Here is a 14855-nt window from a genome sequence, read left to right as displayed (position 1 = left end):
TTTGAATGGATGGAAAATTACTGGGTGGGGGGGGGGGGGGGGGGCGGGGGGGGGGGGGGGGGGGGCTCGATTAATGATGTACCCTGGTGGGTGGGGTTTTGTGCTAAAAGCATGAGCACAAAGTGGTCCCTACACTGCTGGATCATAAGAACATAAGAACTAGGAGCAGGAGTAGGCCATCTGGCCCCTCAAGCCTGCTCCGCCATTCAATGAGATCGTGGCTGATCTTTTGTGGACTCAGCTCCACTTTCCGGCCCGAACACCATAACCCTTAATCCCTTTATTCTTCAAAAAACTATCTATCTTTATCTTAAAAACATGTAATGAAGGAGCCTCAACTGCTTCACTGGGCAAGGAATTCCATCGATTCACAACCCTTTGGGTGAAGAAGTTCCTCCTAAACTCAGTCCTAAATCTACTTCCCCTTATTTTGAGGCTATATCCCCTAGTTCTGCATTCACCCGCCAGTGGAAACAACCTGCCCGCATCTATCCTATCTATTCCCTTCATAATTGTAAATGTTTCTATAAGATCCCCCCTCATCCTTCTAAATTCCAACGAGTACAGTCCCAGTCTACTCAACCTCTCCTCATAATCCAACCCCTTCAGCTCTGGGATTAACCTAGTGAATCTCATCTGCACACCCTCCAGTGCCAGTACGTCCTTTCTCAAGTAAGGAGACCAAAACTGAACACAATACTCCAGGTGTGGCCTCACTAACACCTTATACAATTGCAACATAACCTCCCTAGTCTTAAACTCCATCCCTCTAGCAATGAAGGACAAAATTCCATTTGCCTTCTTAATCACCTGTTGCACCTGTAAACCAACCTTCTGTGACTCATGCACTAGCACACACAAGTCTCTCTGCACAGCAGGATGCTTTAATATTTTATCGTTTAAATAATAATCCCGTTTGCTGTTATTCCTACCAAAATGGATAACCTCACATTTGTCAACATTGTATTCCATCTGCCAGACCCTAGCCCATTCACTTAACCTATCCACAGCCCTCTGCAGACTTCCAGTATCCTCTGTACTTTTCACTTTACCACTCATCTTAGTGTCATCTGCAAACTTGGACACATTGCCCTTGGTCCCCAACTCCAAATCATCTATGTAAATTGTGAACAATTGTGGGCCCAACACGGATCCCTGAGGGACACCACTAGCTACTGATTGCCAACCAGAGAAACACCCATTAATCCCCACTCTTTGCTTTCTATTAATTAACCAATCCTCTATCCATGCTACTACTTTACCCTTAATGCCATGCATCTTTATCTTATGCAGCAACCTTTTGTGTGGCACCTTGTCAAAGGCTTTCTGGAAATCCAGATATACCACATCCATCGGCTCCCCGTTATCTACTGCACTGGTAATGTCCTCAAAAAATTCCACTAAATTAGTTAGGCATGACCTGCCCTTTATGAACCCATGCTGTGTCTGCCCAATGGGACAATTTCTATCCAGATGCCTCGCTATTTCTTCCTTGATGATAGATTCCAGCATCTTCCCTACTACCGAAGTTAAGCTCACTGGCCTATAATTTCCTGCTTTCTGCCTACCTCCTTTTTTAAACAGTGGTGTCACGTTTGTTAATTTCCAATCCACCGGGACCACCCCAGAGTTTAGTGAATTTCGGTAAATTATCACTAGTGCATCTGCAATTTCCCTAGCCATCTCTTTTAGCACTCTGGGATGCATTCCATCAGGGCCAGGAGACTTGTCTACCTTTAGCCCCGTTAGCTTGCCCATCACTACCTCCTTAGTGATAACAATCCTCTCAAGGTCATCACCTGTCATAACCTCATTTCTATCAGTCGCTGGCATGTTATTTGTGTCTTCCACTGTGAAGACCGACCCAAAAAACCTGTTCAGTTCCTCAGCCATTTCCTCATTTCCCATTATTAAAACTCCCTTCTCATCCTCTAAAGGACCAATATTTACCTTAGCCACTCTTTTTTGTTTTATATATTTGTAAAAACTTTTACTGTCTGTTTTTATATTCTGAGCAAGTTTACTCTCATACTCTATCTTACTCTTCTTTATAGCTTTTTTAGTAGCTTTCTGTTGCCCCCTAAAGATTTCCCAGTCCTCTAATCTCCCAGCAATCTTTGCCACTTTATATGCTTTTTCCTTCAATTTGATACTCTCCCTTATTTCCTTAGATATCCACGGTCGATTTTCCCTCTTTCTACTGTCCTTCCTTTTTGTTGGTAGAAGAGAAGCTCTGATTATGGGATTTGTTGTGACACTGTTAAAGCAATGCTTTGCAGAGTCCAGATGGTATTCAGTGTTGAGCAGATGGAGACGCTCTGTTTTTCAGGCAGTCCGCTAACTAAGTAAGTTCATTGGCTTTGCCTGAAAGTATCTAATTTAGAAACAGATGTTCTAATAGACTTAAACATTAATGTTCTGGACCAGAGCCCCTGTGCAATCAGCAAAGGGACAACACCGAGCTGAGGCAGCGCAGCAAACTCAATATACTCCAAGTGATCACCAAATCTCCTTTTTTCTCCCCCTCACTGGGGCCAAATGTGAAGCAAATGAATCATGCACCATTCTTGCTGCAGTCACATGTTCATGGTGCGGTGAGTTGCTTCATCATGTTAGGCATTTGCGAACATACATGAAAATATTATGAAGCATTTTTTAATGGAGACAATGCAGGTTAAATACATTTGGAGTGCTTCCGAACCCCCCCCCCCCCCCCCCCACCCACCCCATTCTCCTCCCCAACTTGGTTGAAACAATACTGCGCATTGTATATGGCCTGTTGGAAAGAGCAGACTGGATAAGCCAGATGGCCTTTTCTTCTTCCAGATTTAAGATAATTGACAAATGATGAGGAGAATTTATTTTTAGTTGTTAAGTTCTCGAAAATGCTGCCTGAGAGAGTGGTGGAAGCGGATCTCATTAGTTATTCTTTCAAAAAAAAGTGCCATGCTGATTAAAGCTATGTTGTCATATCCACTGTGACTTTCTTCAGGTTGAATCAACAAGGCTCCTCCGGCAATGTCTCCCCTATGATGGACAGGCCATGCACGAGTTGGCCCCTTTAAATTAGTGTGTATGTGCGGTCACACAAAATTAATTTGAAGGGGCTGAGCACTTAAACAAACACCGATACACGGCATTCAGAAATAAGAGGTGTAGTCCAAAATATGCCAATTCCAATTGCAAGCTAGAGAGAGGAATGTCGATGTTTTCCACTTGCATACATAGTAACCATATTTTATGAATTTAACTGACTCTGAGTGTTGTTAAATCTACTGTTGTAAGTGAGGATATGCTCATGCATAAAATAATAATTGACATTGCCAGCATCTTCAAATGGAATGATCGTTGCTCAGGCTAATCATTGTTACTGAACAAATCATTTCTCTTATTGCTGTGCCTCGCTCTCTCTAATTTGTCACATCTCCCCTCACTTGATCCTTTCCCCCCACTATTTAGTTTAAAGCCCTTCCTACTGCATTGGTTATGTGATTCACTGGAGCAATGGCTCTGTTTGGATAAGAGGAGGTTGAGAGGCAATTTCAAAATCATGGAATCCATTAAATCCCTACAGTGCAGTCGGAGGTCATTTGGCCCATCGAGTCTGAACCGACCTTCCGAAAGAGCACTCTACTTAGGCCCAGTCTCCATAACCCCGTGCATTGATCATGGCCAAACCAAGTAACCTGCCCATCTTTGGACATTAAGGGGCAATTTTGTAGCATGGACAATCCACCTAGCTTGCACATCTTTGGACTGTGGGAGGAAACCGGAGCACCCGGAGGAAACCCACGCAGACATGGGGTGAATGTGCAAACTCCAGACAGCCAGCCAGCCAAGCCTAAATCAAATCTGGGTCCATGGCATTGTGAGGCAGCAGAGCTAACCACTGTGCCACCATGCCATCACCATGTGGGAACTGTATAGAATACTTAGGGAGAAGCTTGTCACATTGTTGAAGCGATGAGAACCAGCGAACCTAGATGTCAGGTAATTGGTGAAAGAATCAATTGGCTGCCTGTGGAATTTGTTTTTCATGTAATTAGGGGTTGGGATCTGCAATGCACTGCCTGTGAATGTGGTGGCGGCACATTCAATCGTGGATCTCAAGAGAGTTGGATAATTATCTGGAGGAAAGATTTGTAGGGCTATAGGGAAAAGGCAGTGGAGTGGCACTAGGTGAGTATCTGGTGCAGATAGGAGGGACCAATAGTTTCCTAGTCTGTGATTTTATGCAAAGTCCACAAACTTACAGTGAGCATGTTTCCAGCTGCATGAGAGCTGCTCTGCTTCTTGCCAACTAAACCCACTGGTGCCACCTTTATCACACTTGTAATAGTGATCCCTGCTCCATCCTAACTCATTTACAATAACAACTTGTATTCATTTAGCATCTTTAACAGAGTGAAAATGTCCCAGGACATTTCACAAGAATGATTAACAACTGTTTTCATATTAGGACAGGCAATTGCAAACTTCGTCAAAGAGGTACGTTTAGAGGTGGAAGTAAATTCCCACGTTTAGGGCCAAAGGCAGCTGAGGGATTTCTGCCAATGGTGGAACAATTAAAATTGGTTGAAACAAATACTCTACATGAACTTAGGGCAAGGTTTTCCACTCCCTCCTTTGCATGGCAGACAGGAACGGAAAATATTGTGGGATTAAAACAATCAGCTTCATATTGGCGTAAAAACAGGTTGCGATTGTCCACTCCAGACCTCAATGGTGGCATATGTTTCCCATCACGCCATGTTGGGACACCATTTGAAAGTCAATCATGCTCATCATTCTTTTTTAAGTTTAGCGTGCCCAATTCATTTTTTCCAATTTACCGTGGCCAATCCACCTACCCTGCACCTAACCTACCTCTAAGGGCAGCACGGTAGCATTGTGGATAGCACAATTGCTTCACAGCTCCAGGGTTCCAGGTTCGATTCCGGCTTGGGTCACTGCCTGTGTGGAGTCTGCACATCCTCCCCGTATGTGCGTGGGTTTCCTCCGGGTGCTCCGGTTTCCTCACACAGTCCAAAGATGTGCAGGTTAGGTGGATTGGCCATGATAAATTGCCCTTAGTGTCCAAAATTGCCCTTAGTGTTGGGTGGGATTACTGGGTTATGGGGATAGGGTGGAGGTGTTGACCTTGGGTAGGGTGCTCTTTCCAAGAGCCGGTGCAGACTCGATGGGCTGAATGGCCTCCTTCTGCACTGTAAATTCTATGACATCTTTGGATTGTGGGGGCGCAACCCACGCAACCATGGGGAGAATGTGCAAACTCCACACGGACAGTGACCCAGAGCCGGGATCGAACCTGGGACCTCTGCGCCGTGAGGCAGATGTGCTAACCACTGCGCCACCGTGCTGCCCTCAATCATGCTGATTATAAAGGGCTCTTGTTGGAATTTCCCCACAACGCTGGATCAATAGGCCACGCCGGCGACTAATTAGACCACCTTGTTTCAATTCCGCACATAAGTGCCGTGCACCTGGCAACTCTGATCATGACTTTGAGGTTTGTTCGCCTACCTTGCATCGTGTAGCACTCATGCCACCTTGGACTCTGCACCAGGCATTGCAGGCAGTACCACATCTCTTAAAGGGGGCTTTCAGAGGCCGGGTTCTATGTCCCAGACTAGTTAGGGAGAGGGGGCAAGATGGATTGTGGGTTGTCACCTGCTGCAGGATGTGGGCTTGACAGTGAGGTGGCAGAGGGGAAGGGTGGAGAATGAAGGCGATCACATATGACTTGGGGGTGATGCGGGTGGGATTGGGGAGGGTTCTCTGGGTCACGATTGGGAGAGAGTCTCTTACAGAAGGACATAAGTGAGTTGGGGCCAGGGTGGGAAGTTCACAGAGTGAAGAGTTGCTTCAGTTCACATTGCTGTGCATGCGGAGACTGTCCTCATCCCAGACCAGGGAGAAGGAGGGAATATCAGTCCAATGTTAGCCCTGCCCAGTATGTTATGTGCAGAGCAGTGGGTGTAACCTCACGCATGTTGGTCTGTGGGGGACCTGGAATATTGTGTGCCGCTTTGGTCTCCTTGTCTGAGAAAGGATATACTTGCCATAGAGGGAGTGCAGCGAAGGTTCACCAGCCTGATTCCTTAGATAAGAGGATTGTCATATGAGGAGAGGTTGGTTTGACTGGGCCTGTATTCACTCGAATTTTCAAAAATGAGAGGGGATCTAATTGCAAGATATGAAATTCTGAAAGGCCTGCACAGGTCTGTTGTTTCCCCTCACTGGTGGGGGAGGGGGGATCTAGAACAAGGGGTCACATTTTCAGGATACAGGCTAGGCCATTAAGGAATGAGATGAGGAGGAACATCTTCACTCAGAGGGTGGTGAATCTGTGGAATTCTCAACCACAGAAGGCTGTGGATACCAAGTCACCGAATATATTTAAGAAGGAAAAGATAGATTTCTAGCTCTAAAGGTGTGAAGGGGTATGGGGAAAGCGCAGGAGTATGGCGTTGAGATAGAGGATCAACCATGATCATATTGAATGGTGTGGCAGGCTTGAAGGGCCGAACGGCCTACTCCTATTTTCGATGTTTCTATTCCAAGAACAAGTTAAAGGAGAAAAAAAAACTTCCGGCTGCTTCTGTAGATTAGTTGTTGAATGTGAGGAGTTCAATTTGGATTTAAATGTGTGAAGACCACAATCCATGCCGACATGGCAAAATGTAATTGCCTGTGAAAGCTTTCCAGTTTCAGTAAGACTGGGCATCTGTCAATTTAAGTCAAGTATTGAAAGCAGGAATGCTGCAACAAGATGTGTGAAATTTTCATCTCTTTCTCAGCCAGAGTTCTAAGGAATGGAATAACAGTTGATGCTGTGAAAATGAACTGGCAGGAGGCGAGAACATCACTAAGATATTTGCCAGCCAGGGTGGCTGATACAAAAGCTATACATGGATTTGGAAATCAGTAGGATATATGTGTCTCCTTTTTATAAATCTACACCACCCATCCAGTCAAATTCAAGCAAATGGAGCAATCCCAAGGCCAAATGCTGTATTGACAGACCCTGATCTTCTAGTCAAGACCAAAGGTGCCAGGTACTCACTTCAACCCGAAGAACATGGAAGATTCCCAGAGCCATATACCCTATGAGAAGAAAAGATCTGTCATCACGTACTCTCACCCTAACAGATCACATTTTTATTACCATTTAATCTGAAAATATTGTATATTCTGTAATGTTGCACCTACTCTGTACTGAATGATAGTTCCGAAAATAGAAGCAACCCTTCAAACAGCACAGTCGCAGCAGTCGTTTTAAAAGAATAAAGCCAGGGAGGATTCTACATTCATTCGTACTGGCATAAAGCGCTCTACAGCGCCAGGGACCCGGTTCGATTCCTGGCTTGGGTCACTGTCTGTGCGGAGTCTGCACGTTCTCCCAGTATCTGCGTGGGTTTCCTCCAGGTGCTCCAGTTTCCTCCAGCAAATCCTGAAAGACGTGCTTGATAGGTGAATTGGACATTCTGAATTCTCCCTCAGTGCACCCGAACAGGCGCTGGAATGTGGCGACTCGGGGATTTTCACAGTAACTTCATTGCGGTGTTAATGTAAGCCTACTTGTGACACTAATAAAGATTATAATTATTATTATATTCCTTCTGGTTGTCATGAGAGGGACAATGTAAATAGGTTTTTAAAGATCTCTTCAGTTTATGTCAATGAGATTGAAAACGATTCTAAAAGAATTTGAAGAGGAAATCTTCACCAATGACCTTCTTACATAAAGTAACAAAATTGATTCTGTTCTCTTATATATTGTTGTATTATCTGTAAACATCTGTTAAGAGCAAGGAACTGATTAGCTGAGAACTAATTGTTACGTATCAGTGTTCCAGGTGGCCACATTTGATACCTAACTCAGGTGATACCTAACAGGACCAGTTCAATCCAGTCCTATTGGCAAACTAAAGATAGAGTTCTGATCTTCCCAAGCTTAAAGTGTGATTATTATCAACATCTGGGAACATAAAACAACAAGAACTAATAGCAGTTCCCTTTTAGAGACCTGGCAGGGGCTGCGGTTGAGTGCCAGTCCACATTGGAAACATTGCTAAATTAACCCTTTGACTTCCAGTAAGGAGGATGATCGATATGGTGGACTGTGCAGCTGGGGGTGGGGAAATCAGCATCCATCAGTGTGGTGAATTACAAACACTAATAATCCACACTGTATTGTACAACATATGTTGAGCCTGTACCTTGTACTAGATCATGTGTAGTTGCGCAGCTCTACCCATAGGGGGAGATGAGGAGTTTGTACTGGGCTCCACCCTTGGCTCTGCCCATGGCCCCGCCCATGGCTCCTCCCCTAACCATAAGTATAAAGGTTGCTGCTGTGAGCCTGCCTGCCAGTTCATCTAGAGTTCATCTCGTTACAGGCAGGCTCTGTTGGAAGACGATTAAAACCACTGTTCGCTTCTAACCACGTGTCGCGTGAATTGATGGTCTCATCAATCAGCCAGCTAAGCCACATTTTGGGTAATGGCAGGACGGGCATGGCTGTGCTTCACGGCACAGTTGAGTAGCCCACCATTTTGTTCCTCATGGTTTTGGTGCATGGTTTGGCCGCAGTATTGACAGGCTGCTGGTACCTGTGAAGCAGCAGCTCTAGATGAAGCCAGCAGCTTCAGGAGGAGAGCACGATATAATTAAAGGGTGAGGGAGCGAAGGGAAAAATCACTTCTTTTGCCTGCAAATGTGATTACAGCAGACAGTCAAAAAAGCAAGTGTGAATTTGCACATTAATAGACAGACGGTGTGATGCATACAGGATGAAAGCATAAACGCTAAATCAACAACAAGTAAGGTATAAAATGTGAATATATGTGTGTCTGTCACTGGATGGTATGTAGATGTTCTGTAACAGTTGATGCTGTGGTGCAAACATATTCATTCACGGCCTACTGCCGAGCAGTTCACAATTTGAAAAGCTTTGTGACAACTCCATTACTGTTCAGTAAGACGAGAGAAGGGAATAGGCACAGCATCAGAATCTCAATCAGTCTTTGACTGCACTCAGCCCTGTTATTTCCTCGGTCACTGTGGCTTGGCTTTTATTAATCAATTAATGAGGCCTGATCTGTTGGGAGTGTGGAGGATAGACTGTAAATCAGTGGTTTCGATTGTCATGCTGCTGGAGCTACTGTAGCGTTGAAATCCTCAATGACAGTAATTGATCCTGCTACAATATAATCGGGCAACACTAATAGCAACTCCGTGAAAATTGAAACATTATAACCTGCAGAGTTCTGCCCATGGTGTCAACTGTGGCTCAGTTCATTGCAGCCTGTGTTCAAAGCCTGTGGGTTGAAGCCCCACTCCAGCACTGGGGGGAGTACCACACTGCCAGAGGTGTCACCTTTTGGATGAAACTTTAAAACTGCGGTCACATCTGTACTGTTAGTGCAACCGTCTAGTTATCAGGAGACAGGCGAGGGCATCGACAAGAAAACAATGCGATTTTCTCCTTTTCCAATTTTTCTCTCGGGTGACTTTTCCTGCACAGCTGGGTAAAACTTGGCGAATGGAAATTCCGGCACTTGGGAGCAGCATATGTGTGTTCCTTTCTGCTAATCATTGACCCGAATTGGCTGAATGTTGGGGGAGCTTTTAACGTAAAAGCGAGTCACGCCCTTTTGTGCTTCGATTTCGGTGACTTTTTCACGCTGGTTCAAAATCCGTTCAGCTAAATGAGGCCCATCCTGCAGGACTGTCTGCACCCACAGCCCAACATTGTGAGATTCTGCTGGGTGGGGAAATCTCTTGAAATTGTTTTCACTATCCTAGGTGCACAGGCATTAGTTAGCACCTTTTACAAAATATTCAGATCAACATACAGATACATGTTATTTACTAAGAAACTGATGATTAAAAGTCATGAGCGGTTCAGTAATTTTTATGTCATTTCCAGTGATTTTAAAATGTGTTATTCATATGGGTTGAGACTGGACTCTCTCATTAAATGTGCTTGTTTGTTGTAACTAACTTATTTCCAACTTTCTTAATAAATGTGGACCAGGTTACCACTCTTAAATACATCAATGAATACTGTTTAATGTAAAGTAAACAGAAAGATAATTCTTACATTGACCAATTGATTCATTGTTATATTTTACTTTGGTTATTATGTAAACAATTTGAAATGCAGCTGAACTGAATTTTTGGGGAGAAATCTTCTGATCTCTTCTGATTAGGTAGGGTTATTGGGTTACGGGGATAGGGTGGAGGTGGGGGCTTAAGTAGGGTGCTACTTAAAGACTGGTGCAGACATGATGGGCCAAATGGCCTCCTTCTGCACTGCAAATTCTATGATTCTATGATACCACCTGAAATGGAACTCTACCTTATGCATTTTACAAAGATTTTTGCCTGACCCGGGGGTGAGAGGAGGGGGGGGGAACAAACGTCCCCTCACCACCAAGATAGACTAGGTCTTGGTGTGATATTACTTTGAGAGAAAATATGCTAATAAGTAGCAGGAATGTAAACCATCATGTGACCAGCAGACATTGTGCAGAGGAGCTTTCAATTTAGCTGGCAGCATATTGTGTGGAGTAGTTGCATTTGCCTGTTCACAATAGCTGTTAAATCATTATAGCAGATCTGTCTGCCAAGCAATCCTTCAAATAACCAAACCTATGTTTAGTTTATCAGTCCTGTGTTAGGTTGGCAAGTTTGCATTAAGCAAAAAAAAAAGAAATACAACAGGCACTTAAGCCAATATCTTCAATGATGGTGCATTTACACCATCACAAGGGCATTTACAGCCCTTGCAACAATTAGGCTGCCATTGTCCTCCTTGCCATAGGCCCATCTGTGATTGACTAACTCGCCACAGACCAGAGATCTCTCTGCTCTCTATAGCTCAGTGTCACAACATAGAGTGCACTAACCCATCAAGGGCACCTACAATGTTTAACTTTGAACTGGTGGTGTGATTAGCTGATATTGTGTAATGTGGTCACATTGATGCTGCTGCTGTGTTGCACAAACTAAATGAGGCAACTTTTAGGGCAGCTGAGCAGAGAGCGATACTTCTTCCTCATTCTGTGCTGGACGGGACCATGAAATGAGAACAGTTTTGTTGCTTTGGCTTCACATCTGCCAGGAACTAACCTCTACTGATTCATCTCACTTTGGATCCTGAAGAACTACCAGATAGAATCTGGTACTTGTCTTTTGGTGCTGGGTTAAAACCAGTTTAAAAGGTGAGGTTAATTTTCTGGTGCTAGTACCAGGCACGAGGGATCTCAGTTATGTGATGCTGGCTTGTTTTTCTCCAGAGTGGAGAAAGATGAAAAAACACAAAATCGCAATAGAACTAGAAGTGAGCTAAGGTGCAATGCTTTTGGGCAGCAAGTTGTTATGTTCTGGAATGCACTCCCTGAAAGGTTAGTAGATTCAGTAGTAACTTTCAAAAGGAGTTGGACATAAAACTTGAAAAGGAAAAAGTTGCTGGGCTATGGGGAAAGTGCATGCGGACCGGGACTGATTGGATTGCTCTTTAAGGCATGATGGGTAATTTACGTCCTACTTCCGCTCTGCTTCACGCTAGCTGGCTGTTGGCCTATGGTCCAAATATGTTAAAATTTAATGCTGGGTATTGTCGGACCCGAGGTCTGAAAGTACTTTTTAAGAAAGGGCTGGGTGGGGAAGGGGGGGGGGGGGGGGGGGGGGGGTGTTGAGGAGGAATGCAAAGAAATTAACCGAACCCAGAAAGTGTGAGAGTGCACCTCAAGCAAGTCACTGCCCATGATTGTGGCACTTAGTGAGTACACCTATACTGTGCCATTTGTTGTTGGGAACGTGGCTTGTCCGGGAACTATATGAAAATTGGCACATTAATAACTTAGTTTAATAACTTGGTTCAAGACAACATTGCTGTTTTTGAGTTATTGAAAGTGTGTCCTGTTTAGCTCTAACTTAAGGCATTATATGTGCTTTGTGTGATTGGCAGTGTGCTTTGCTTAGATCTCTGAAACACTAAGGTGTCTTGGATGAAATTGTTAGAGTTCGCTATTTGATTCCCACGTAACTGAGGAGAGATGCTCAATCTTTGAAGTCCAAGTTTGTGAATATAAGTGCACTAACGTGTAACCTTGTCAGATGCTTATACTAACGGATACACTGGGGGAGATTCTCCAAAATGGAGACGAAGTGTTCGCGCCGTCGTGAACGCCGTTGCGTTTCACGACGGCACGAAACGGGCACGAGGACAATCGATTCTGTCCCCCACAGGGGGCCAGCACGGCGCTGGAGCGGTTCACGCTGCTCCAGCCTCCCTTCCCGGCGCCAAATGGGCGCTGCGCCAACCCACACATGCGGAATTCGGCCGCGCCAACCTGCGCATGCGCGGGGGACTTCTTCAGAGCGCCGGCTCCGACGCAACATGGCGTCGGTATTGAGTGGCCGACTGCGCAGGGAAGAAGGCCTGGGGGGGAAGAGGCCGGCCCGCCGATCGGTGAGCCTGGATCGCGGACCAGACCCCATTGGAGGCCCCCCCGCCGGTGGAGGAGTGCCTTTCCCTGCCCCACAGGCCGCCCCCGACCCTTTGTGCAGAGTTCCCGCCGGTAGCGACTAGGGGTGAACGGCGCCGGCGGGACTCCGTCGTATCCGCACGGCCGCTCGGCCCATCCAGGCCGGAGAATCGGCGGCCCTGCCGATTCCAGCAGCCATGGCTGGCGCCGCGTCAAATGCCCCGGCGCAAATGGCGCCGATTCTCCGCACCTCGGAGAATCGTGCGCTGGCGTCAGGGTGTCGTGGCGCAGTTGTGGCGATTCCCCCGGCCAGCGCGGGGCTCGGAGAATCGCCCCCACTATCTGGTTCATTTGAGACAGATCAGCGCTTCATTTAAAATAGCTGACAAAGCAGTTTCTTCTGCATTTGTAGTACTTTTGTCTCTTTTGGTCACGCTGAGAAATTTCAAAGCCATATTTTTCTAAATGAATATTTGAAACCCTGTGAAGGTGTGATTGATTGATCAATGAAAGCATTAGTTCAACAGAAACCAGTTTTATTTATTCTAATCAGCTGAGTTTACACTTCTTCACTTTACACTGCATCTTTAAATAGAAGCAGGGATAATGAATTGTCCATCAAAATAATGAAGATAATTACTTGGAAGGGAAGTTTGCAGGTCTGGATGTGTTACGGGGGAGGTTCGAGTTGCTGAGGCGGAGTAAATTTAGGTATGTGCAGTTGAAGGACTTTGCGCGAAAGGAGTGGAGGGCTTTTCCCAAGTTGCCGAAGTACACACTGTTTGAGCAACAGCTGCCCCTGAATGAGTTGGGGGAGGGTAGGATTGGGGATATATACGGGTGGTTGGGGGAGGGGTTGGGGTGGGGCACAGGTGGTGAGGATCAAGACAAATGGGAGAGAAGTTGGGGGGGGGGAATAGGTAGGGGACTGTTGTGCGAGGCGATGCGTAGGTGAATTCAACCTCCTGTGTGAGGATGAGCTTGATCCAGTTTAAGGTGGTGCATAGGGTACATATGACTCGGGCGAGGATGATTGTGGGCCAGTGAATCGTGTGCACATGTTTTGGGGTTGCAAGAATCTGGAGAGTGGCGTTTGGGACGTTATCTAAGATTGTGGGGATGGAGGTCAGGTTGGACCCAATGGTGGCGATCTTTGGGGTATCCGGAATGCTGGAGCTGATGGAGGGGAAGGGGTCGATGTTGTGGCCTTTGCCTCTCTAATTGCCCGGTGAAGGATCTTACTGAATTGGAGGTCGGATATGCCGCTGGGGCTGGCGGCCTGGCTGGGGACCTGTACAACTCTCTCCAGTTGAGTCTGAACAGCAACAGTCAGTTTATAATCTGTGGAAATGTACTCCCTGGCGAGAGTCTAGTTGACATTTCAAAATCCACTGAAGATATTTCTAAACCTGTCTCATCAGTCAAAAAATCCATTCCTTCAGCACCACTAAGAAAAAGCAGTTACTATTTAAAGTTCCAGCTTAATAAAAGTTAACAACCTTTTCTGTCTTCTGAAGAGTGAATTAATCTTAATCCTCTAGTTACAGTTGGGGTCTTGACTAAATGGATTTTCTTCTTCACTCTGCAGGCTCCAGGTGTAAATATAGAATAATGGATGGGTGAATCATGAGGTTGTAACCTCGGAGAATTAAGACTGAAGCTCCACTGGGTTAGAGCTTCAATATCTAAATACCCTCCCCCACCACAGACAAACCTTTAGTTCGCTCCCTGCTACCTGTTGTGAATCAGAGTCCGCAGTGTAAATGAGATCCTTAGGTAGTGTTCTTGTTCACTCCCTGCTTCAACACAGCCCACTTAATGGTGGCTGTGTATTGTCACTCCTTTGAGTCAGGGATGTTGCTGCCGACTGTGAGGCTAATATTTCTTTGATTCTGGAAGGGGGCAAGGATGCGGAGGAGTGTGCCTCCCATAGACCGATATCTCTTTTGAATGTTGCCTTGAAACTGTTATCTACGGTTCTGGCCAAAATGCTGGAAGACATTCTTCCGACAATCGTGTGGGAGGACCAGACTGCGTTTATTAGTCAAGGTTTTCAAGTAATAACATTATGGGCGCGATTCTCCGGCCTCGTTGCGCTCCCTCTCAAGCATAACAAGGCGGGTGAATAGCGGGAGAGGCCAAAAATGAGGTCCGCGCCGGGTGCCAAACAGTTTGTGATGCAACTGGCCCACTCCCGTAGGCAAAATCGGGATCTTGCCGTAGCGTGGCGAGAATCCAAATATCATCCCCATTTCCATATCCAACAGCCTCCCGAGTGAAATACTTGTCCCACTCAACCAGCAAATGAGTCTCCTGCAGAAATATTTCAACATTCAAACTTTTCACTGGGCCATC

The 14855-nt window shown here is 45.7% G+C and overlaps 1 protein-coding gene across 1 annotated transcript in view; it reads left to right on the top strand.

The window, feature by feature from the left end:
* The first annotated feature begins 11067 nt into the window (after nucleotides 1-11067).
* cabp1a (calcium binding protein 1a) overlaps nucleotides 11068-14855 on the top strand; it is a 455099-nt gene continuing 451311 nt past the window's right edge. Inside the window, exon 1 of the mRNA XM_038791690.1 lies at nucleotides 11068-11231. The gene's annotated coding sequence lies outside the window, so the exon portion shown is untranslated. The remainder of the gene's footprint in view (nucleotides 11232-14855) is intronic.

The sequence above is a fragment of the Scyliorhinus canicula genome, chromosome 1 (assembly GCF_902713615.1).
Source record: "Scyliorhinus canicula chromosome 1, sScyCan1.1, whole genome shotgun sequence".
Lineage (NCBI taxonomy): Eukaryota > Metazoa > Chordata > Chondrichthyes > Carcharhiniformes > Scyliorhinidae > Scyliorhinus > Scyliorhinus canicula.
This window is presented reverse-complemented; position numbering and strand designations above follow the sequence as displayed.